Raw genomic sequence first — 22,577 nt, 5'->3', positions numbered from 1 at the left:
CCCTCTCCAGCCCCACCCACCTCACAGGGTGTCTGTTGTGGGGGAGGAAGGGAAAGGGGGAGGAAGGGAAAGGAGATTGTGAGCCGCTCATCACAAAATTGGGAAGCTCCTCCCACCTGCTTGAGACTCTTCGGAGTGGAGGGCGGGATATAAATCCAATATCTTCTTCTTCTAATTTCTATGCTGCTTCTATGTAGTTCCTGCTACAAAAAGAAAAAAATTCCCTGCAAAGATCTATGCCTTCTGTGGGTGGTAGTTAGGATCCAATCCACTGGATCTGTAAGAACAACAGATCTCTTGGTTTTTGTAAGTGCAAAGAACGAGCACAGATATAATTGTAATGTGTGGAAATGGGCATCTGAAGCTTGCATGACATGGAAGTATATATCATTGCTAGTTAAATAACATCCTTTTAAGTGTCTGTCGAGCAGACAGGACACTTTTCCTCTAAGGCTGTTTGCCATTCTGGCCACAATTTAAAAAAAAATAATAATTCCAGAGACTCTATTTGACCACATTTCTCAGGTAAGACTTGGGGATGATTTTCAAATACATTTCATTTCAGTCCAAAACTCTGCTACGGAAAAAAAAAAAAGAGTTTTATTGTAATTTAGTTCAATTCATTCCAACTAGTTACAGATAAAAGGACTTCTATACAAACATTGCAGTCATCAAAGAGCATTTGTGCGAATTCCAATATTTCCCCCGTGGAACGAAATGCTTTACTTTCATTCACAAACCTAAAAGGCGCTATTAATTTCATCTCCTTTCTTAATGTTCTGAGCTAACATGCTGATCAAATATTCCCCAATACATTTGTGTAGTGGCGTCATTCCACATCTCTGCAGGCCCCTTCCTTCTGGAAATGTTACAACACCACCCCAGTGTTTTCCAGTCTGTGGGGCTAGGACCAAAAGAGGGTCACAAAGTGGGTTGCGGGCCACCCCTGGCTAATGGCCGCTCCTGCCCTTTTCATTTATCACTTTTGTATTTTGGGGACCAAGAGTTGACCCTGGAAACAGTTTTTTTTCCCTTGCCAAACATTAACTGGCATTTTTCCTTCACTGCGTATACGTGTTGATCAAGTAAAACATGTCCTGATCAGTGTTCCCTCTATGGTGAGTTAGTGTGAGCTAGCTCACAGCCTTAGCTAAGACGTTTTTGTCTTAACCCCGGAAGGACGGTACCAGAGCAAACTAATTTATGCAGGAGCTCACAAAGTAGAATTTTTGCTAGCAAGCAGGGGTCGTTTTGCAGAAACGTATGTGGTAGAGCTCATTAGCATAACTCATTAGTATATGCCGCTCCCCGCCCCCCACCTGCCAAAAGCAACCTGACACAAGAAAGGAGAGCCCCGGGTGAGCAAGGCCTGCTTGGGCTGGCTAGAGATCCAGCCAGCCCAAGCAGGCCTCGCTCTCCTGGGGCTCTCCTTAGCTGCCCCCCCCAGTCAAAAGGTCAGCAAGCCACCCACTGCCCAAAATCGCATAAGAAGTGGAGAAAGGGTGGCGTGGGCTTCTCCAGGGGTTAATGAGGGCTGCTGGGGGTGGCAAAGCCCCTGGTAGCTGTCTGGCTGGCTGCCCGCTCTCCTAATCCAGGGATTGTTATGCAGTTGCGCCTACGATTCAATGGACAATGTAGGAGAAGGAGGGGGGGGCTGTCAGAAAGGTTCAGAAGCTGTGCTCCTGGGAGCTCCTGCTGAATTCAAGGCTTGTTAACAAGACTCCACAGCTTAGAGGGAGTATTCGTCTTGATGGTTACTAGCAGGGCTTTTTTTTTTTTTTGAGCAAGAACGCACCGGAACGCAGTTCCAGTTGGCTTGGTGTCGGGGTGTGTGACCTAATATGCAAATGAGCTCCTGCTGGGCTTCTTCTACCAAGTAGGCCCAGGTTACTAGAGTGAGTTTCTTAGAATGTTAGGGAGTGTTAGTTCTGGAGTGAGCAACTCAACATGCTTTGACTCTCTTTTTTTTGCAATGTACCTCTAGGGAGGTTTGCTCACTGCACACAGCATCACGTTTCACGACTGGACAAAACTCTATGTTAACCCAATATCCTAGTACCTCTTACGAGCAATCAATGCAGCTAAATATTTAGTGGCTGCTATGAGTTTTCCAACCCTCATCTATAGCAAGGGGTATAATTAAGTTAGCTTGTAGGGTTGCTAACCTCCAGAAATCTTCGAAATCTCCCAGAATAGAAACTGGTCTCTAGAGAGCCAGTTTGGTGTAGTGGTTAAGTGTGTGGACTCTTATCTGGGAGAACCGGGTTTGATTCCCCACTCCTCCACTTGCACCTGCTAGCATGGCCTTGGGTCCGCCATAGCTCTGGCAGAGGTTGTCCTTGAAAGGGCAGCTGCTGGGAGAGCCCTCTCCAGCCCCACCCACCTCACAGGGGGTCTGTTGTGGGGGAGGAAGGTTGTGAGCCACTTTGAGACTCTTCAGAGTGGAGGGTGGGATATAAATCCAATATCTTCTTTTTCTTCTAGACTACAAAGATCAATTACCCCAGAGACAATAGATACTTTGGAGGGTGAACTCGATGGAATTTTACATGGCTGAAGACCCTGCCCTCTTCAAGCTACATCCCCAAATCTCCAGATTTCCTCCATTAGCCAACTGGAAGAGCTAGTTGGATCGATCCCGTTAAGAGACGCTGTGTATATCTTAAAGCAGATGCAGATGCATTTTAAAATATGAAATTTAAATCACGGCTGTCCTTTCAAAAGCTACTATAATATGCCCACAGGCTACTATAATACGTACAAATGCTCTGGTTTCTCTTCAGATCAAATAAATCTTCCATATAATATGTACAATACTAGGAGTAAGGCCCATTGTGAAGAAAAATACAATGGGCTCTAGAAGGAGGCTCTGGGCAACTGTCCCCCATCCTTGCTGTCTTTTCACCTATCCAAGTGAAGGCATTCCCTTCCCCCCCCCCACTCATTTCAAGGGGAGGTGCCATCTGGACTCCAGGCAATAGATCTCTCTCCCCATCCTGGAGATAACTGTTTTGGAGGGTGGACTGTATGGCATAATATTCACCTGAGGCCTCTCCCTTTACTAACAAAAGCAGCCTGGGATTGCCTAACAACAGCCCCTGGCTAACACTTCCCAAAGGGCTGCCATGGCCTCTAAGGAAACACTCTCCATGGGGCCTGGCCTCCCTGGCTATTTCTGTGGCCTGTGGAGGCTGTGTGTGCTGAAAGACTTTTTGTGGGGCCCTTTCTAAAACCAGTTGACAGAAAGGACACAGAGAAGAGTTGAAGATGTGGCCGTCTCTGAGGTAAGACTGCTTTGGGCAGTTTGTTCAACATTCCTGGGCCTGCATTAGGCAGGGGCAGGGGAGTCAACCAGTGGGAGGCCAGAGATGGTGACCAACGTGTGTTCCCGCAGTAACTGCCAAACTTAAGGTTGGTTGCCTTTTACTGACAGAATCAGCTTTGCTGGCTAGCAACAGCCACTCAGGCAGGAGAGAGGAGTGGACTCAACCAATGGCATGCAAGTACTCTTGATTGCTAGTTTGATGGGCCAAAGGCTGATACCCCTCTGTCCCATTGAGCCCCAGCCAATCAGGATGGTCAGATTTGCCACCATGACAGGAGAATTATTTTTAATATAGATCCCAGTCAACAATTGTGGGCTGTGTCAACTCTCTGCAATCATGAATGCTGAACTAGCCCCCAGCAATCTGAATGGGTACACTGCTCTGACTTGGACAGCCCAGGCAGGCGCAGCCTTCGCAGATCTCAAAAGCTAAGCAGGGTTGACCTGGGTTGTTACTTGGATGGGAGACCACCAAGGAATTCCTGGGTTGCTGCACAGAGGCAGGCAAGGGCAAACCACTTCTATTCATCTCTAGCCCTGAAAACCCTGTGGAAGGGTGTCAAACTCATTTGTTATGAGAGCTGGAACTGAAATAAATGAGATCTTGTCGAGCCAGGCCACATGCATCATAAACTTTATAAAAGACACAGAGAAACACAATTTTTTTTAAAAAAAAAAAATTAAAATCATGTTTAAACATTAGCACTAGTTGGTCTTAAAGGTGCTTTCTTTATATATCTCCCATGCAAACCAGGGAACTGGGCAAAGGAAGCTCTGGCTCTTTTCTTCCTTCCCCAGGGAACCAGGACTGAGGGGGGGGAGCCTCAGCCAATAGAAGGAAGAGAGACTTGGCTCAGTACCTCTACTGTGTGATTGAGAGGGCCTGGCAAAGCAAGCTCTCCCTCTCCCCCATCTTCCTTATCTTCCTCAAGGGAGGAGCCTCAGCCAATGGAGAAAACAGAGGCTTCACTCTGTAGTTCCTGTGCGATTGAGCAAGCCTGGCAAAGCGACCTGTGATGCAGAAGGAAGCAAGAGAGGGGCAGAAGGAGGCAGACAACAGCCATTTGCTTGGGGGCCTGATAGAAGCCCTTTGGGGGCCCGATACAGCCCCTGAGCCACGTTTGACACTCCTGCCTTATGAGGTCACCATAAGTCATCTGAAACTTGACAGCACATTTCACCACACTTCAGCAGCTTCCCCTTTGTGTCCCCTTGTCAGCACTCTATTCATGTGAGAAGACATAACCACTACATAAGAAACTACATCTGAATCTGCAGTCACATGACTTCCAAAGCATTAAATTGGGGTCCTGTCATCCATGTAAGAGAGCCCCGTGGTGCAGAGTGTTAAAGCTGCAGTATTGCAGTCCTAAGCTCTGCTCATGACCTGAGTTTGATCCCCAGTGGAAGCTGGGTTTTCAGGTAGCCGGCTCAAGGCTGACTCAGCCTTCCATCCTTCCTGTCACGTTCTCAGGGTGCAGGCAGGCAGGAGTCCAAATCCAGTCCAAGGTCAACGTCCAGGAAGTCAAGCAGGAGCCAAGTCACCAATGCAGAATCACAAATCGGAATCAGAAGTCAATGTCCAAAAGCCAAAAGCTCAGGGTGCCAAGGAAATCAAGCAGGTCAGGATCAGGAAGGAGCGTGGATGCAAGCCAGAGAATAGACTTGTTGCTTCCACAAGGTTACCAGGTTCTGGGTGGGAGCTATATGGGAGTCTCAATCAGCCTGCTTCCTGGGTGGCAGTGACTCTGCTAGAACTCAGGGCTGAGAGAGCTGAAGCATTGGCGTGCCTCATGTCTTCGCTCTGAAAGTTCTTTCCGGAGCCTGCTTCGAACTCTTGAGATGGGAGGAGGAGACCTTGGAGGAGATTGATCGTCAACAGCTGACACAGGTGCCTGGAGAGTGATTGATGGACCAGCTGCTGTTTGTTCAGCTGAGGAACTGGCTGACAACTCTTTCAGGTCTGTTAACCCTTCCAGCTCCTCCTCGTCAGGACTCATGACACTTCCGAGGTTGGTAAAATGAGTACCCAGCTTGCTGGGAGGAAAGTGTAGATGACTGGGGAAGGCAATGGCAAACCACCCCGTAAAAAGTCTGCTGTGAAAACGTTGTGAAAGCAACGTCACCCCAGAATCGGAAACAACTGGTGCTGGCACAGGGGACCTTTCCTTTCCATCCATGTAACTGTGGATTGGGGAACATCCACAATATGCCAGGTTACCTACGATTCAGAGAGAAGAATTTAGGGGGCACCACCTGTTCCAGCACACTCTTGCAAGTCAGGGCCAGCATTTCAGACCAATGCTGCTATGTTTAAACTTGAATTGTGAGTTCAGTTAATTACCCAAGGACTCTGGCATTTTTACTGGCAATGTTTGCCACAAATTGTCGAACAAAGGGCACCATTTTATTATTCCGCATTCATCTGCAGCGGGCTACAATAGCTTCCTGACATTTCTCAGCAGTTCCTTCGCTTGCCTTTGTTCAAATTGACTCAGTAGAACTGGAGCGTTCCAAATTGGTCGCTGTTCTGAGGGGTTTGGGGAGGGGAGGCGCATTGTCAGTGGCCTCTTAAAGGAGTTCCCAAAACGAACAAACTCAAATTACAAATAATAATAATAAATCTTCGATCTGTCAGCCTGAAGTCTCACTTCGGAAAGCAAACACGAAGCGTCAGTTTTTCCTATTCATGTTTTATCAGAAGAAGAAGAAGAAGATATTGGATTTATATCCCGCCCTCCACTCCGAAGAGTCTCAGAGCGGCTCACAATCTCCTTTACCTTCCTCCCCCACAACAGTCACCCTGTGAGGTGGGTGGGGCTGGAGAGGGCTCTCACAGCAGCCGCCCTTTCAAGGACAACCTCTGCCAGAGCTACGGCTGACCCAAGGCCATGCCAGCAGCTGCAAGTGGAGGAGTGGGGAATCAAACCCGGTTCTCCCAGATAAGAGTCCGCACACTTAACCACTACACCAAACCAGCAGGATCCTCCGCCCAATTTGGATAAGCTATGTCATGTGTTCCCTCTCAGCTGAGTTAGCATGAGCTAACTCACAGATTTTTAGCCTCCAGCTCACACCTTTTTGTCTTAGCTCAGGAAGGATGACCCCAGAGCACATCCATTGATGCAGCAGCTCACAACTTTAATGCCACTAGCTCACAACTTGAGTACCCGTAGCTCACCAAGTAGAATTTTTGCTCACAAGGCTCTGGCAGCTCAGAGGGAACATTCGATGGGAGTACGGTTTTATTACGATAACGATAATTCAAGAAGTATTTTAAGGTGAATGCTGAGCTGATCTAATTTAGTACGAATTTAGTTTTGCAAATGAGTTGTGCTAATGAGTTCCGACACCTCTTTTTCTACAAAAGACGGAGGGAAGTCGTCTTCAGGCCACCGTGGCCACAGAGGAGAAAGTAATTTAGAAAGTATGATGGGAGCAGTGTTCCTACTAAGCTGAGTTAGCGTGAGCCGGCTCACAGATTTTGAAACCTGCAGCTCACACATTTTTTTGTCTTCGCTCAGGAAGGATGACCCCAGAGCACAATAGTTTATGCAGCAGCTCACAACTTTAATGCCAGGAGCTCACAAAGTCGAACTTTTGCTCACAAGACTCTGCAGCTTAGAGGGGACATTGGCACTGACTAGCAAGCTTCAGCCAAGCGGTGTACGGAATCGCCTTCCGCGTAAGACCCCTCATATGTGCAAGAATGGTGCACAGGGTTGAAGACCCCCTCTTGAGTTAATCCAAAGAAGCCTTTTCAGACATGTAATCAGGGGTGGAATTCTAGCAGCAGCGCCTTTGCATATTAGAACATAAGAGAAGCCATGTTGGATCAGGCCAATGGCCCACCCAGTCCAACACTCTGTGTCACATAAGAACATAAGAGAAGCCATGTTGGATCAGGCCAATGGCCCATCCAGTCCAACACTCTGTGTCACATAACAACACAAGAGAAGCCATGTTGGATCAGGCCAATGGCCCACCCAGTCCAACACTCTGTGTCACAGAAGAACATAAGAGAAGCCATGTTGGATCAGGCCAATGGCCCATCCAGTCCAACACTCTGTGTCACATAACAACACAAGAGAAGCCATGTTGGATCAGGCCAATGGCCCACCCAGTCCAACACTCTGTGTCACATAAGAACATAAGAGAAGCCATGTTGGATCAGGCCAATGGCCCATCCAGTCCAACATTCTGTGTCACACAGTGGCAAAACAACAACAACAACAACAACCAAGTGCCATCAGGAGGTTCACAATTGGGGCTAGAAGCCTTTCCATTTCCTCCCCCCCCCCCCCAAGCACCAAGAATACAGAGCATCACTGCCCCAGACAATTCCAACAATATGCTGCGGCTAATAGCCACTGATGGACTTCTGCTCCATATTTTTATCCAATCCCCTCTTGAAGCTGTCTATGCTTGTAGCCGCTGCCACCTCCTGCAGCAGTGAGTTCCACATGTTAATCACTCTTTGGGTAAAGAAGTACTCCCTTTTATCCATTCTTATCCGACCGCTCAGCAATTTCATCGAATGCCCATGAGTTCTTGTATTTTGAGAAAGGGAGAAAAGTACTTCTTTCTCTACCTTCTCCATCCCATGCATAATCTTGTAAACCTCTATATCATGTCACCCTGCAGTCGACATTTCTACAAGCTTAAGAGCCTCGAGCGTTTTAACCGCTCTTCATAGGGAAATTGTTCCAAACCTTAAATGATTCTAGTTGCCCTTTTCGGAACTTTTTCCATTGCTATAATATCGTTTTTGAGGTGCGGTGACCAGAATTGGACACAGTACTCCAAGTGAGACCGCACCATCGATTTATACATATTAGGCCACACCTGCAACTTGTAGCCAGTCCTCCAAGAGCTGACAAAAAAAGAGCCTTGTAAGCTCTTGGAGGATTGGCTACATCGGGGGGGGTGTGTGGCCTAATGCGCAAAGGAGCTCCTGCTAGAATTCCAACCATGCATGTAATCAGGGCCAGTCCTAGACCATCTGGCACCCTAGACAAGGCTAACTTCTAGTGTCCCCCCCCCCCCCCTGCACTGATAACATCAATGAGTCACATGGGGGCACCTATTCAGCGCCCTCAGAAGGCCGGCATCCTAGGCAATTGCCTAGTTTCCCTAGTGGCAGGGCTAGCCCTGCATGTACTGGGAGTGCCGCTGGGTGGAGTGGTTAAGTGTGCGGACTCTTATCTGGGAGAACCGGGTTTGATTCCCCAGTCCTCCGCTTGCACCTGCTGGAATGGCCTTGAGTCAGCCAGAGCTCTCTTATCTGGGAGAACCGGATTGGATTCCCCACTCCTCCACTTGCACCTGCTGGAATGACCTTGGGTCAGCCAGAGCTCTCTTATCTGGGAGAACCGGGTTGGATTCCCCACTTCTCCACTTGCAGCTGCTGGCATGGCCTCGGGTCAGCCATAGCTCTGGCAGAGGTTGTCCTTGAAAGGGCAGCTGCTGTGAGAGCCCTCTCCAGCCCCACGCACTTCACAGCGTGTCTGTTGTGGGGGAGGAAGGTAAAGGAGTTTGTGTGCCCCTCGGAGACTCTTTGGAGCGGAGGGCGGGATATAAATCCAATATCATCTTCTTCTTCACCTGAAAATTCAGCTTTTAAAAAACCGATTGACATTCCAGGGAGGGAAGGCAGCCTGGCAGGGCCGGATTAACAATTAGGCCAAGTAGGCACAGGCCTATGGGCCCCCATGCCTTTAGGGGCCCCAGGCTGGCTCCCCCCCCCCAGTTCTCCCCCTGCTTGCAGCCCTCCCAGCCTGCATGTGCAGCCCGCAATGGGGCTGCTCTTCGCCCGGCTTGCCTGGTGCGGCTGCTGCTGGCGTTGTCGCCAAGTTTGCCTCTCTCTTCCTTTCCCCCGCAGCTTTGTCTATGGGGCTTTTGAGAAGTTTCCTGCAGGTCGCAAGGGGGGGTCGCAGACAGCGGGGCGGCGACTCCAACTCTGAGATAATTTGTGAGAGGCCCCCCCCCCCAAATATGACCGCCTAGGGGTCTCCACAGGGTTTAATCCAGCTCTGCAGCCTGGTATAGCCTAATCTCATCAGATCTCAGAAGCCAAGCCGGGGGGGGGGGGTACTTGGATGGGGGACTACCGAGGAAGACTCTGCGGAGGAAGGCGATGGGAAACCACCTCTGCTTCTCACTTGCCTTGAAAACCTCTCGCCGGGGGTCAGTCGCAACTTGACAACGTCACCCACGCACGTGATGGGAACAAAGCAAGTGTCGGGTGGCACCTTTAAGACCAACCACGTTTTATTCAGAATGTCAGCTTTCGTGTGCTCGAAGCACACTGCATCGGACAACAGGATGGAATGGCAAGCAGGCCTAAATATAGAGAAAGCGGGCAGTGAGATAGTATGCAGAGTCGTGGAAAGGGTTTTTTTAGCAGATTAAAAGAACCACAAGTTGGGGTCTGGCGTTTGTGAGTTAGTGCTAACTGGGCTGAAACGATAAAGCAGATTATATTATTATAAAGCAGATTGATGCCCATGTACTAAACCCATTAAGTATCCTGGGTGTGAAGTGCAATAAATGAGAGTCTGTTGTCATGTTAGCTCTGGGTTAAAATGAGGGCATCGGTTTCTCTGGTCTTTGATTAAAACATGTAATACACATATAAACATAATTCTAGTTTGCCATTAGGAAAAAGAATACATTAAGATATAGTGGAAGATGGGTTAGTATATGTAATGAGATTAAAAAAAACCCCAATATCCCTGTTCAGTCCTGGGGAGGTGTTCCAAGTTTCATAATAATTTGTAATTCAGCCATTTCCCCCTCCATTCTGTTCTTGAAGTGCCTTTGCAGAAAAAGTTCTTCTAACCATGCCGTTTGCAGTGCACAACCGGGAAAGCCCCGAGGGGTGTCAATTAGTTTGCGTCAACTAATAAGCCAAAGAGTAAAACCCATGAAAATGTAGTGGCCATTACGACCTTCTGTGCACTCTGAGCACAGTAGAATCCAGAGTCGTCCTACTCCTCTCCCTACTGGAGCTTCGTGAACAGTCAAAGCTCCCAGCGTGGACAATGAATTTCTGAGTCATCTGTAAAGAAGGGGAAAAACAGGGGCAGCCTCATATATCTTGTAATGCAGGGGTGTCGAACTCATTTGTTTTGAGGGCTGGATCTGCCATAAATAAGACCTTGCTGGACCGAGCCATGTCGGGATTAGGCCGTATCTGTACTTATTTAAGATTAGGTAGCAGAGATATAAACTCTAGAAAGGATACAGACAAACACAATTAAAGATTTTTTTAAAAAAACTTAAAATAAAACATGCTGAAAACTTTAGCACTTGTTGATCTAGGTGCTTTCTTTGTATTTCTCCCATGGGATCAAGGGAACTGGGCAAAGGAAGCTCTGGCTCTTTCCTTCCTTCCCCAGGGGGCCCGGAGGGGGAAGAGCCTCAGCCAATAGAAGGAAGAGAGGCTTAGCTCAGTAGCTCTGCTGTGCAATTGAAAGAGCCCGGCAAAGCAAGCTCTCTCTCTCGCCTTCCTCCCCAAGGGAGGAGCCTCAGCCAATGGAGAAAATAGAGGCTTTGCTCTGTAGCTCCTATGCGATTGAGGAAGCCTGGCAAAAAAAGCTGTGATGCCAAAGGAAGCAAGAGAGAGGGAGAAGAAAGCATATGACAGCCAGATGCTCCGGGGCCTGATAGGAGCTTTCCGAGGGCCTGATTTGGCCCCCGGGCCGCATGTTTGACACCCCTGCTGTAATGCCAAGTTTGGTCCATCACCTCCAACCAATAAAGGCAAAAACACATTAAAGGAAACAGAATGTTGTTCACAAATTGCATCATCCAGAATTGTGTTGCCAATCTCTTCGTTGACCTTGAAATTCTGTTTGTTGGCCAGTCGCCCCGGCCTCCCGCCAGCTTGACCACTGCGTGGCTTCCCCATTCTTGACTTTGCTTTTCTCTGTTATCTCTGGGAGGCCATTTAATTGGATACACAGTCCAATTAACGGGTAGCCGCACAACTTGCCTGCCCAAAGCAGATGGCCGTACTGTGTTACACATCCTACTTAAATGTTCGCCATGGCACAAGCAGATGTTTGGTGCACGGATGGAAATGTTTCTGTTAAGACACTGAGGAGCACTAGATCCCCTCTCTCTGCATCCCTAGACCACCCAGAATCATCAGTCTTGGCAACCATGTGACACCACAGAGCCAATCCCATGCATCTACTGCTTTACTATGAAGGTCCTAGTTTGGTTGTTTTCCTCTGTATGGGAAACTTATTGTTGTGGGAGATTGTAATAGCCTTACACTGTACACTTGTACTTTGTTGCTGTTGTTGTTCAGTCGCACAGTCGAGTCCGACTCTTTGCAACCCCATGGACCAAGTCACGCCAGGCCCTCCTGTCTTCCACCATCCTCCGAAGTCTGCTCAAATTCGTGTTTGTTACATCAGCAACGCTGTTCAGCCATCTCATCTTTTGTCGTCCCCTTCTTCTTTTGCCTTCTGTCTTCCCCAGCATCAGGATCTTCTCCAGGGAGTGCTCCCTTCTCATTTGGTGGCCAAAGTATTTGAGCTTCAGCTTCAGCATCTGACCTTCCAGAGAACAGTCTGGGTTGATTTCCATTAGGACTGACTGATTGGATCTTCATGCAGTCCAAGGGACTCTCAAGATTCTTCTCCAGCACCACAGCTCAAAAGCATCTATTCTTCTGCGCTCATCTTTTGCCCTCCCCTTCTTCTTTTGCCTTCTGTCTTTCCCAGCATCAGGGTCTTCTCCAGGGAGTGCTCCCTTCTCATTGGGTGGCCAAGGTATTTGAGCTTCAGCTTCAGCATCTGACCTTCCAGGGAACAGTCTGGCTTGATTTCCCTTAGGACTGACTGATTGGATCTTCTTGCAGACCAAGGGGCTCTCAAGAGTCTTCTCCAGCACCACAGCTCGAAAGCATCTATTCTTCCGCGCTCATCTTTTGCCATCCCCTTCTACTTCTGCCCTCTACCTTTCCCAGCATCAGGGTCTTCTCCAGTGAGCGCTCCCTTCTCATTGGGTGGCCAAAGTATTTGAGCTTCAGCTTCAGCATCTGACCTTCCAGGGAACAGTCTGGGTTGATTTCCCTCAGGACTGACTGATTGGATCTTCTTGCAGTCCAAGGGATTCTTCTCCAGCACCACAGCTCAAAAGCATCTATTCTTCCGCGCTCATCTTTTGCCATCCCCTTCTACTTCTGCCCTCTACCTTTCCCAGCATCAGGGTCTTCTCCAGGGAGTGCTCCCTTCTCATTTGGTGGCCAAAGTATTTGAGCTTCAGCTTCAGCATCTGACCTTCCAGAGAACAGTCTGGGTTGATTTCCCTTAGGACTGACTGATTGGATCTTCTTGCAGTCCAAGGGACAAACCAGATTCTTCTCCAGCACTATCCCTTAATTTTCATTTAAACTATTTGCTTTTCTGTTGGAACCTCCCTCACCATCCAATATGTGTAAATGATAAATTGGTTGGTTTAGGACAGGAATCACAGCCAGCCTTTCTGCACCAAGCACTCCCTTTCCCCTTCACATAGGAAGTTACACTTGAAAGATTCATGGCGTAATTCACATCAAACCTTGACTCCTCTTCACCCCCAACTTGCCCCATAAAAGTTCCCCAGTAGGGTTTTCCATTGTATATCCAGGGGTCATTTTATAGAAAAATAGGTGGCAGAGCTCATTAGCGCCCTAGCCAAAAGCAACCCAATACAAGAAAGGAGAGCCTTGGGTGAGCGACGACTGCTTGGGCTGGTTAGACAGCCAGCCAGCCCCAAGCAGGCCTCGCTCGCCTGGGACTCTCCTGGGCCACACCCGACCCAGTCAAAAGGCCAGCAAACCACCCACCACCCAGAATCACATAAGAAGTGGAGAAAGGGTGGTGTGGGCTTCTCCTGGGGTTAACGAGGGCTGCTGGGGGCGTGGTAGGCTTCCCAATCCCCAGGTCCCAGCGGGGGATCCCCCGGTTTTACAGGCTTCCCCCCTCCCCCAGCCAGCTGGCCAGCGGGGGAAGCCCCACCCCCACAGCCATTATGCACCTCCATGAACAATTCCCATAGGGAATGATGGGGAATTGATCAGCGGGTATCAGGAACTCTGGGGGGGGCCTGTTTTTTGAGGTAGAGATGCCAAATTTTCAGTATAGCATCTAGCGCCTCTCCCCAAAATACCCCCCAAGTTTCAAAAGGATTGGACCAGGGTGTCAGAACTTGTAATTATTGAACTCTATGATTGTAATGCCTGCTTAGCTTAGCTGAATCTATATTGTAACTGCTAGGAAATAGCTAGCCCTGTATCTGGTAGTGTGTACAAATGCTTCGCATTCCAAGCCAACTGGAGGGTGACGGGGAGTCCTTGGGAAACATCTGCCAGGAACCTTTGAAGCTGCCTCCCCCTCTCCTCTCTCATCGATAAGAAGCCTTGGAAACCAAGCAGGGCCTCTTGAGGGGTGGGAACCAGTTTGTTATTGTAACTAAAATAGCTTAAAGAGTGTAACTGCTGCTGAGCTCGTCATCAGAATCAACTCGTCTTCTACCTGTACTGTTCTCAATAAACGCTTAGACTTTAACCAGAGTCATGGGCCTCGTTTGAAGTTCTTCAAGTTCTGACACAGGGGGTCCAATTCTACGAGCCCCAAAAGAAGGTGCCCCTATCTTTCATTATTTTTCTATGGAAGGAAGGCATTTTAAAAGGTGTGCTGTCCCTTTAAATGTGAGGGCCAGAACTCCGTTGGAGTTCAATTTTGCTTATCACACCCTTGCTCCTGGCTCTGCCCCCAATGTCTCCTGGCTCCACCCCCAAAGTCTCCTGGCTCCACCCCCAAAGTCCCCAGATATTTCTTGAATTGGACTTGGCAACCCTAGGGCGTGGCAAAGCCCCTGGTGGCTGGCTGGCTGCCCGCTCTCCTAATCCAGGGATTGTTATGCAGCTGCACCTACGGTTCGATGGACAAGGTAGGTAGGTGGGGAAGAGGAGGGGGAACTGTCAGAAAGGTCCAGGAGCTGCACTCCTGTGAGCTCCTGCTGAATCTGAGGCCTGCGTATATCTATCTGACGAAGGGGATTGTGACCCATGGAAAATCATATTGAAACAAAAGTGGTTACTCGTTAAGGGCATTGACCTTGATAGCCCAGGCTAGCCTGATCACATCAGATCTCAGAAGTTAAGCAGGGTTGGCCCTGGCCACGGTGGGGACGGGAGACCACCAAGGAGCCCCAGGGTCATGACGCAGAGGCAGGCGAGGGCACGTCACCTCTGAAAGCCTCTTGCTGCATGGGGTTGCTATAAAACAGCTGTCGCTTGATGGCAAACCACCCCTTCCCCCCCAAATGACAATATTAAAGGTGCTGTTAGATCGGGGGTGGGCAAACTCGCTCAGTGTAAGAGCCACATAAAATAAATGTCAGATGTTTGAGAGAGGAAGGAAGGAAGGAAGGAAGGAAGGAAGGAAGGAAGGAAGGAAGGAAGGAAGGAAGGAAGGAAGGAAGGAAGGAAGGAAGGAAGGAAGGAAGGAAGGAAGGAAGGAAGGAAGGCAAATAGAGGGGGGGAAGAAGGGAGAGGTGAAAAAAAGGAACTTTAAATGCATTCTCCAAGTCACTGGTTTGGCTTGGAGAAATGATTTAAAGAGACAAATGTCTTCTCCCAGCTGGCCAATGGAGTAGTGGGGGCATTGAGAGCCACATAATATGTATGAAAGAGCCACAGTTTGGCCACCTCTGTGTTAGATCTTTGTTCCCCTTCGACTTAACCACGTTATTGCCAGTGCGGGGATCCGAGGATTCAGCAGGCATGTTTAGGAGTTCAGTGTTTTCTGGGAAAGGGGATAAGGTCTCTCTGAGCGGCCAGTGGAGGGGTGGGTGAAGGGGTGTGCTTACCAGAAGTAGGGAGGAATGGCCGGCATTTCAGTGACACAGGAAGTGACATAGGCACTTTACGGAAGTCAGGAGTGATGCTCTGGTTTTTGGACAAAACTTCTCCCATAGACGTTTTGTCAAAAAAACAGAGCAGGAGATCCAGGCTCCCACTGGAGGGTTTGGCACCCCTGCTTTGGTGACATTTCCGCACATTTTTTGACTATTTGGCAAAGAATCAGGTAGTATACGGATGGTATTTGCCACAACTATGACAACCAAAGCATCACTGTAAGAATTCAAAAAGACTGAATATAAGCTATACTCTTATAATCACATGATTTTGTCTCCAGCTTGAGAGGATTTAAGATTTTTCACTTCTGTGGAGAATTCAGGGCCCTTGTGAGGGAAATGTGCTTATAATTAATTAAACAAGATTCAAGCCAGAGAGTGCTTTTCTTTGGTTATCTCAGGAAAAAAGAATCTTCGGCAATATAATATTTTATTGCTCCTCCACACTTTAGCGGAACTGAGGCTTTATAGACCCTTGTAACCGCAAATCCAACTTATTACCAAGCCTTGATCTGCAAAGCTTCTTTCTTTATACAGATTTCTGCCTTAAAAAAACTGGTATGCCCTCTAAATTTATTCAGATTCTGGTAAGAGTTTGCAAAAAAGATATTGTGAAAGCTAGAAGTTGTGTAAGCAGCGAGGTTTTCTGAAAAAAAAAATACCATTGGGCTTTTTTTGCAGCAGGAACTCCTTTGCATATTAGGCCACACCCCTCTGAGGTAGCCAATCCTCCAAGAGCTCACAGGGGGTTTTAGTACAGGGCCTACTGTAAGCTCCAGGAAGATTGGCTACATCAGGGGTGTGGCCTAATATGCAAAGGAGTTCCTGCTACAAAAGAAGCCCTGTCCATGCACATGAAATGAACCTGTTGAGTTCATCTTAATGGCTGACTTGCATTTAAGACCATTTTGTACTTTTCTTAGAGGCAAAACACTGTTGGTGGATGGTCAACAAGGGAAGCCAATCATAGTTCCCAGACAGGTTGACTTTATATATATATATATATATATATATATATATATATATATATATATATATATATATATATATATATATATATATATATATATATATATATTTATATCCCGCCCTCCATGAGGCTCAGAGCGGCTCACAATCTCCTTTATCTTCCTCCGCCACAACAGACACCCTGTGAGGTGGGTGGGGCTGAGAGGGCTCTCACAGCAGCTGCCCTTTCAAGGACAACTCCTACGAGAGCTATGACTGACCCAAGGCCATTCCAGCAGGTATAAATGGAGGAATGGGGAATCAAACCCAGTTCTCCCAGATAAGAGGCCACACACTTAACCACTACACCAAACTGGCTCTCTTGTATGGTACATCTGCTCGTTGCATTCACACATTACATTTTAAGTAGGGACATTACATTTTAGGGAGGGACGGTGGCTCAGTGGTAGAGCATCTGCTTCGGAAGCAGAAGGTCCCAGGTTCAATCCCCGGCATCTCCAACTAAAAAGGGTCCGGGCAAACAGGTGTGAAAAACCTCAACTTGAGACCTGGAGGTCCGCTGCCAGTCTGAGAAGACAAGACTGACTTTGATGGACCGAGGGTCTGATTCAGTAGAAGGCAGCTTCATATGTTCAAGTATGGATTTCAATACCTTGAAGAAGTGTTGCCAGGTCCTTCTTGGCAACCAGCAGGGGATGGGGGGACTTACTAGGAACAGCAGGGAGGCCTATCCAACGTACTATGATGTACCTACATCACTGCCCACATGACCCGGAAGTGACATCATATCGAAGATGTCACGACTATGCTTCAGTATTTGGGCAAAAAATTGGCTTCTACCATAGTGTTTTTGCCCAAATACCAGAGCATCACTCCAATGTCCTGGATAGGATGATGTCACTTCCGGATCACGTGGGCAGTGACATAGACGTGTCGCTGCACATTGGATGGGTCTTCCTCTTTTCCCGAGTAAGTTCTCCCAGCTGGTCAGTTGATCGGCATTGAAGTGGGGCTGGGCAGTGCGGGGGTCAGGCAACCCTACCTTGAAAGGAGACCTGTAAAAAGTACAATGTAAAAAGCAGTTCTTACCATGACCTCAGTTGGATGTTTTATTATATATGAACATGAACAAACAAAAACTACCATTAATCTTACAAAGAATTTTACTCATTGATCTGGGATGAGAAATCACTCAGCTAAATGAAGAAGTAGAAGAAGACTTGCAGATTTATACCCCACCCTTCTCTCTGAATCAGAGACTCAGAGCGGCTCACAATCTCCTCTATCTTCTCCCCCCACAACAGGCACCCTGGGAGGTGGGTGGGGCTGAGAGAGCTCTCCCAGAAGCTGCCCTTTCAAGGACAACGTCTATGAGAACCATGGCTGACCCAAGGCCATTCCAGCAGCTGCAAGTGGAGGAGTGGGGAATCAAACCCGGTTCTCCCAGGTAAGAGTCCGCACACTTAACCACTACACCAAACTGGCTGGAGGAAGAAGACTGCAGATTTATACCCCGCCCTTCTCTCTGAATCAGAGACTCAGAGCGGCTCACAATCTCCTATATCTTCTCCCCCCACAACAGACACCCTGTGAGGTGGGTGGGGCTGAGAGGGCTCTCCCAGAAGCTGCCCTTTCAAGGACAAGTCCTTTGAGAGCTATGGCTGACCCAAGGCCATTCCAGCAGTTGCAAGTGGAGGAGTGGGGAATCAAACCCGGTTCTCCCAGATAAGAGTCCGCACACTTAACCACTACACCAAACTGGCTGGAAGAAGAAGACTGCAGATTTATACCCCGCCCTTCTCTCTGAATCAGAGACTCAGAGCGGCTTACAGTCTCCTTTATCTTCTCCCTCTACAACAGACACCCTGTGAGGTGGGTGGCGCTGAGAGGGCTTTCCCAAAAGCTGCCCTTTCAAGGACAACCTCTGCCAGAGCTATGGCTGACCCAAGGCCATTCAAGCAGCTGCAAGTGGAGGAGTGGGGAATCAAACCTGGTTTTCCCAGATAAGGGCCCACACACTTCACCACTACACCAAACTGGCTGGAAGAAGAAGACTGCAGATTTATACCCCGCCCTTCTCTCTGAATCAGAGACGCAGAGCAGCTTACAGTCTCCTTTATATTCTCCCTCTACAACAGACACCCTGTGAGGTAGGTGGGGCTGAGAGGGCTCTCCCAGAAGCTGCCCTTTCAAGGACAACCTCTGCCAGAGCTATGGCTGACCCAAGGCCATTGCAGCAGGTGCAAGTGGAGGAGTGGGGGAATCGAACTCCGTTCTCCCAGATGAGAGTCCGCGCACTTAACCACGACACCAAACTGGCTCTCATGACGTATTTATTCATTCATTCTTAGATGGAGACAACTTGGAATCATCCTATTAGTTTTGGCCACAAAATCTGAAGGTAGAGCAGAGAAAGAGCTAGGTGCAGGCACTGCACCAGACAGAGCAAGTTTTATTTCATTTTTTTTTAAATGTATTACTTCCCTAGCTGGCTGAGTCGTTCTGCTGGAGGCAGGCACGTTGGGGCAGCCCACTTTTTAGGCCCCAGTTCTCTATTTAAAGTAGCTGCATTTGGAGGACCTCAAAACCCCAGTTTCAATTTTGTTTCTCCCTGTGTCAGCTGAACACATGATTCTCTGTTTTTGCACCGTCGTGCTTTCTTATTCTAAACTTTTCACTCAAAATGAACATATACTTCAATTTATTTGTACATCGATAAAATAATGTTATATATTTGTCCGGGCTGAGTCGTCCCAGCATCTCCCAGCAGGCGGGCAAGGCAGCTGGCTCCTCTCCTAGAGCGTCGCGACCTCGCAACAGTGATCCATGCTACGGTCACCTCAAGATTGGACTACTGTAATGCCCTCTACTTGGGGCTACCTCTGTGCCGGACCCGGAGGTTGCAGCTGGTGCAGAACGCAGCAGCCAGGCTGCTGTTGGGACTCCTGAGATGGGAGCACATACGGCCGGGGCTGCGCGGACTGCACTGGCTGCCAATTACCTACCGGGTCCAGTACAAAGTGTTGGTTATCACCTTTAAGCCCTATATGGCCGAGGACCGGCATACCTGAGGGACCGTCTTTCCCCATATGAACCCCAGAGGGCACTGAGGACAGTTGGAAAAAATAAAATGACTATCCCTGGGCCGAAAGAGATCAAGCTTCAGAATACCCGAGCACGGGCCTTTTCAATAGCGGCCCCCGCCCTATGGAATCAGCTTCCTGAGGAGGTGCGGGCCCTGCGGAACCTTGATCAGTTCCGCAGGGCCTGCAAGACTGCCCTCTTTAAACGAGCATATATCGACTGCTGAATGTTGTTAATTAAAGATCTGCCAACATGGTCCTGTCCAAGGACCTATGTCAACATGGAACATGGAATTAATCACACTGGCAGAAATTAGCGTCCGAATGTCACCAGTGCTGCCAGATTAAACTAAATTATGAACTTTTAAATACATTAACGGGTTTTTATGATGTTAAATTTAAGTTTTATTGTTAAATTTAAAGTTTTTACACTTATTATTGTACATGTATAAGATGTTGTTAGCCGCCCTGAGCCTGCCTAGGCGGGGAGGGCGGGATACAAATAAAATTTTACCTTACCTTACCTTACCATCTCCCAATGCCGTGGCAACCACTTGTGCTCCCCCCCCCAAGGAAGCGCGGGACCCATTCGAGCGCCTGGAGCCGGCACCCATGCCCACACAGCAAAGGCCACCCCTTACTTCTGCTGCCGGCGGTGGGCTTGATGGGGCCCCAACACGCCAGTTGGGGGTGGCTGAGGAAGCAACCCACCCCGCTTCGAGGCCAAAGCCCCTCAGGCCTGACCAGCCCTTGCCGTGGCCCATCCCCATGCTCCTGGGAAGGTCGAAGACGCCACCAGTGCCACTGGTGGCGGGGGAGAAGACTGCTGCCAATTAGCTGAAAGGGTAGGAAGGGCAGAGGAGAGCGGAAGTGGGCTTGGCCCAGAGGCAGGGAGAGCCAACAGGGATGGAGGCAAGGGCCAATAGGGAGGAGAGGAGGCAGAGTGACAGGAGGCTGGACAAGTGGGGGTGAGAGGGAGCATTGGAGACTGAGGTGTGAGGGGGTATAAAAGGGGGAAGCACGCTGCCGGCCAGGGAGGAAGACGTGGAAAGGGTTGCACCCAGAGAGAGAGAAGCCGAACCCTAGTCCACAGGAGGCGTTAGGGGGGTGCTGTTAACCCCCTACCCTCTGTTTCTGAAGTCACAAGTGACCTCCCCTTCCAGAGCCACAGAGACAACACCCCCCGGGAGGAGGGCGCAGACGAGCCTCACAATATTACAAACAGGGCTTTTTTTGAGCTGAAGCACAGCTTTGCCTGGGATGACCAGGGCTCCCCCTCTGCTCCCAAAGCTGTGGTGGCAGCTTCCTGGAGCCCAGCTCACTGGCTAGGCTCATGAGGCAGTGCCATGCTGTGGCACAGGTTCCAGGAGCCCGGCTTGCCAGCCAGGCTTGCAGGGCTGAGCCGCACAGCTTCTTGGAGCCAGCTCGCCAGCCGGGCTCGCCAAGCCACACTTCATGACATAACTGAGGTGGAGCAACTCTGCCAGAGCCTCAGGGGCCACCACGTTCAGACCCTTCAGCTGTGGTAACTGACGTCAATTCACCAGCTGTCTTTTCCTGCACTGCTGCCAGTTTTCAGTAGAGAGCAGTGGGTGAGCTAATACCCATTGATTGCTCTGCAGAGCTAAGTGGTCCCATCCGCTCTGGCTTGTAGCTCCATGGGGTCCATTCAGCTTTGCTCACTCCGGGGCCATTTTCCCTTCCCAGTCCACTCCCGACATACCCACAAGTATGCACACCCAACAAAACTGCTTCTGGCTACCAGCCTGCTCATGCTGCTATTGCGCTCCTCCACAGTGACATTTTGTCTCTCTCCTCGACAAGTGGATTAAATTTCAAGTACTTTTCTTTCCACCTTTGACTCCCTGTGAGGTCAAAGGAAGTGTTTCGCACATTCCTGCAGTTGAAGAGCTCTCATGTTGAGAGTCCCAATAAGACAGTGAATCGAAGGTGAGCCTCTGCTCTAATGAGAGATCCTTTAATCTACGGATTCCTCTTCATGCCCAGAATTTCTATCTCATGTTTGACTGCAAATAACGGGGAAAGAGAGGAAACAACAGGCGGATGCCTCTTCATGCAGAATTTCTCCTCTCTCCCAGCTGTTTGGGGAAAATCCAATTATTTTTTTAGAAGAAGAAGAAGAGATTATTCCCCCCACCAGACGAGGTCGGATGAAGATACTGGATTTATATCCCACCCTCCACTCCGAAGAGTCTCAGAGCGGCTCACAATCTCCTTTCCCTTCCTCCCCCACAACAGACACCTGTGAGGTGGGTGGCTGGAGAGGAAGCTCTCACAGCAGCTGCCCTGTTCAAGGACAGACCTCTGCCAGAGCTTATGGCTGACCCAAGGGCCATTCCAGCAGGTGCAAGTGGAGGAGATTGGGAATCAAACCGGTGCCAGTTCACTACAGATAACAGTAAAGATACAGAACACTTAACCAACATACCAAACTGGCTCTCCAGTTTAAATGGGCCAGTATAAATCCAGATCTGCCAGTTCAGAGAAAAATTATTTAATTTTTTAATAATAATAATAATAATAATAATAATAAGTTATTTTAATAATAAGTTTTTTAATAATAATAAGTTTTTTAATTTTTTTAATAATAATAATAAGTTTTATTTATACCCCGCCCTCCCCACCGATTTTTTTTTAAAAAAATCCTAATTCAAAGTCCATTATTTCAAAGAAAGGGAAACATTTCAGTTTCTTACTGTTTTCCCCATCAATGGGATCATCTTACCTTCTTCAGCATAAGCTTATGGAAAAGCTGAGTGCGCACACAGCCAGCCACAGGGCAGGATAGGGGTGGCCAAAGTTGCTTAATGTAAGAGCCACACAGAATAAGCATCATATATATGAGAGCCGCAAGACATAAAAAAGTATCACACACACGTCTTTAATAAAACTCTCTTTGCGCAGACAGATAAAATACATACATATGCACTTTACAACATGACCATGCTAGAAGGAGACATTGGGCGTTTTCGCACTGACCTTAATCGGCAGCGACGTCCCTCTTCACCGCACAGGATCTGCACGGATTTCGCACCAATTGCTGCAGAGCACCCGGAAGAGCCGCAAAGTCCCGCGCCATTTGCAGCGCAAATGGAAACCGCCAAAAACCAGTTTCCATTTGCGCCGCAAAAGCCGCGGGATTTTGCGGCTCTTCCGGGTGCTCTGCAGCAATTGGTGCAAAATCCGCGCAGATCCTGCGCGGTGAAGAGGGACGTCGCTGCCGATTAAGGTCAGTGCGAAAACGCCCTTAAAAAAAAAAACAG

The 22,577-nt window shown here is 48.6% G+C and overlaps 1 non-coding gene across 1 annotated transcript; it reads left to right on the top strand.

Moving 5' to 3' along the window:
* The first annotated feature begins 16,643 nt into the window (after positions 1-16,643).
* Positions 16,644-16,710, top strand: TRNAP-CGG (transfer RNA proline (anticodon CGG)). Its single transcript has one exon. It is a non-coding gene; the product is annotated as a tRNA-Pro (tRNA).
* The last annotated feature ends 5,867 nt before the right edge of the window (positions 16,711-22,577 follow it).

This window comes from Heteronotia binoei, chromosome 9 (assembly GCF_032191835.1).
Source record: "Heteronotia binoei isolate CCM8104 ecotype False Entrance Well chromosome 9, APGP_CSIRO_Hbin_v1, whole genome shotgun sequence".
NCBI lineage: Eukaryota > Metazoa > Chordata > Lepidosauria > Squamata > Gekkonidae > Heteronotia > Heteronotia binoei.
Note: the sequence above shows the minus strand (reverse complement) of the source record. Positions and strands in the feature narration are given on the sequence as shown.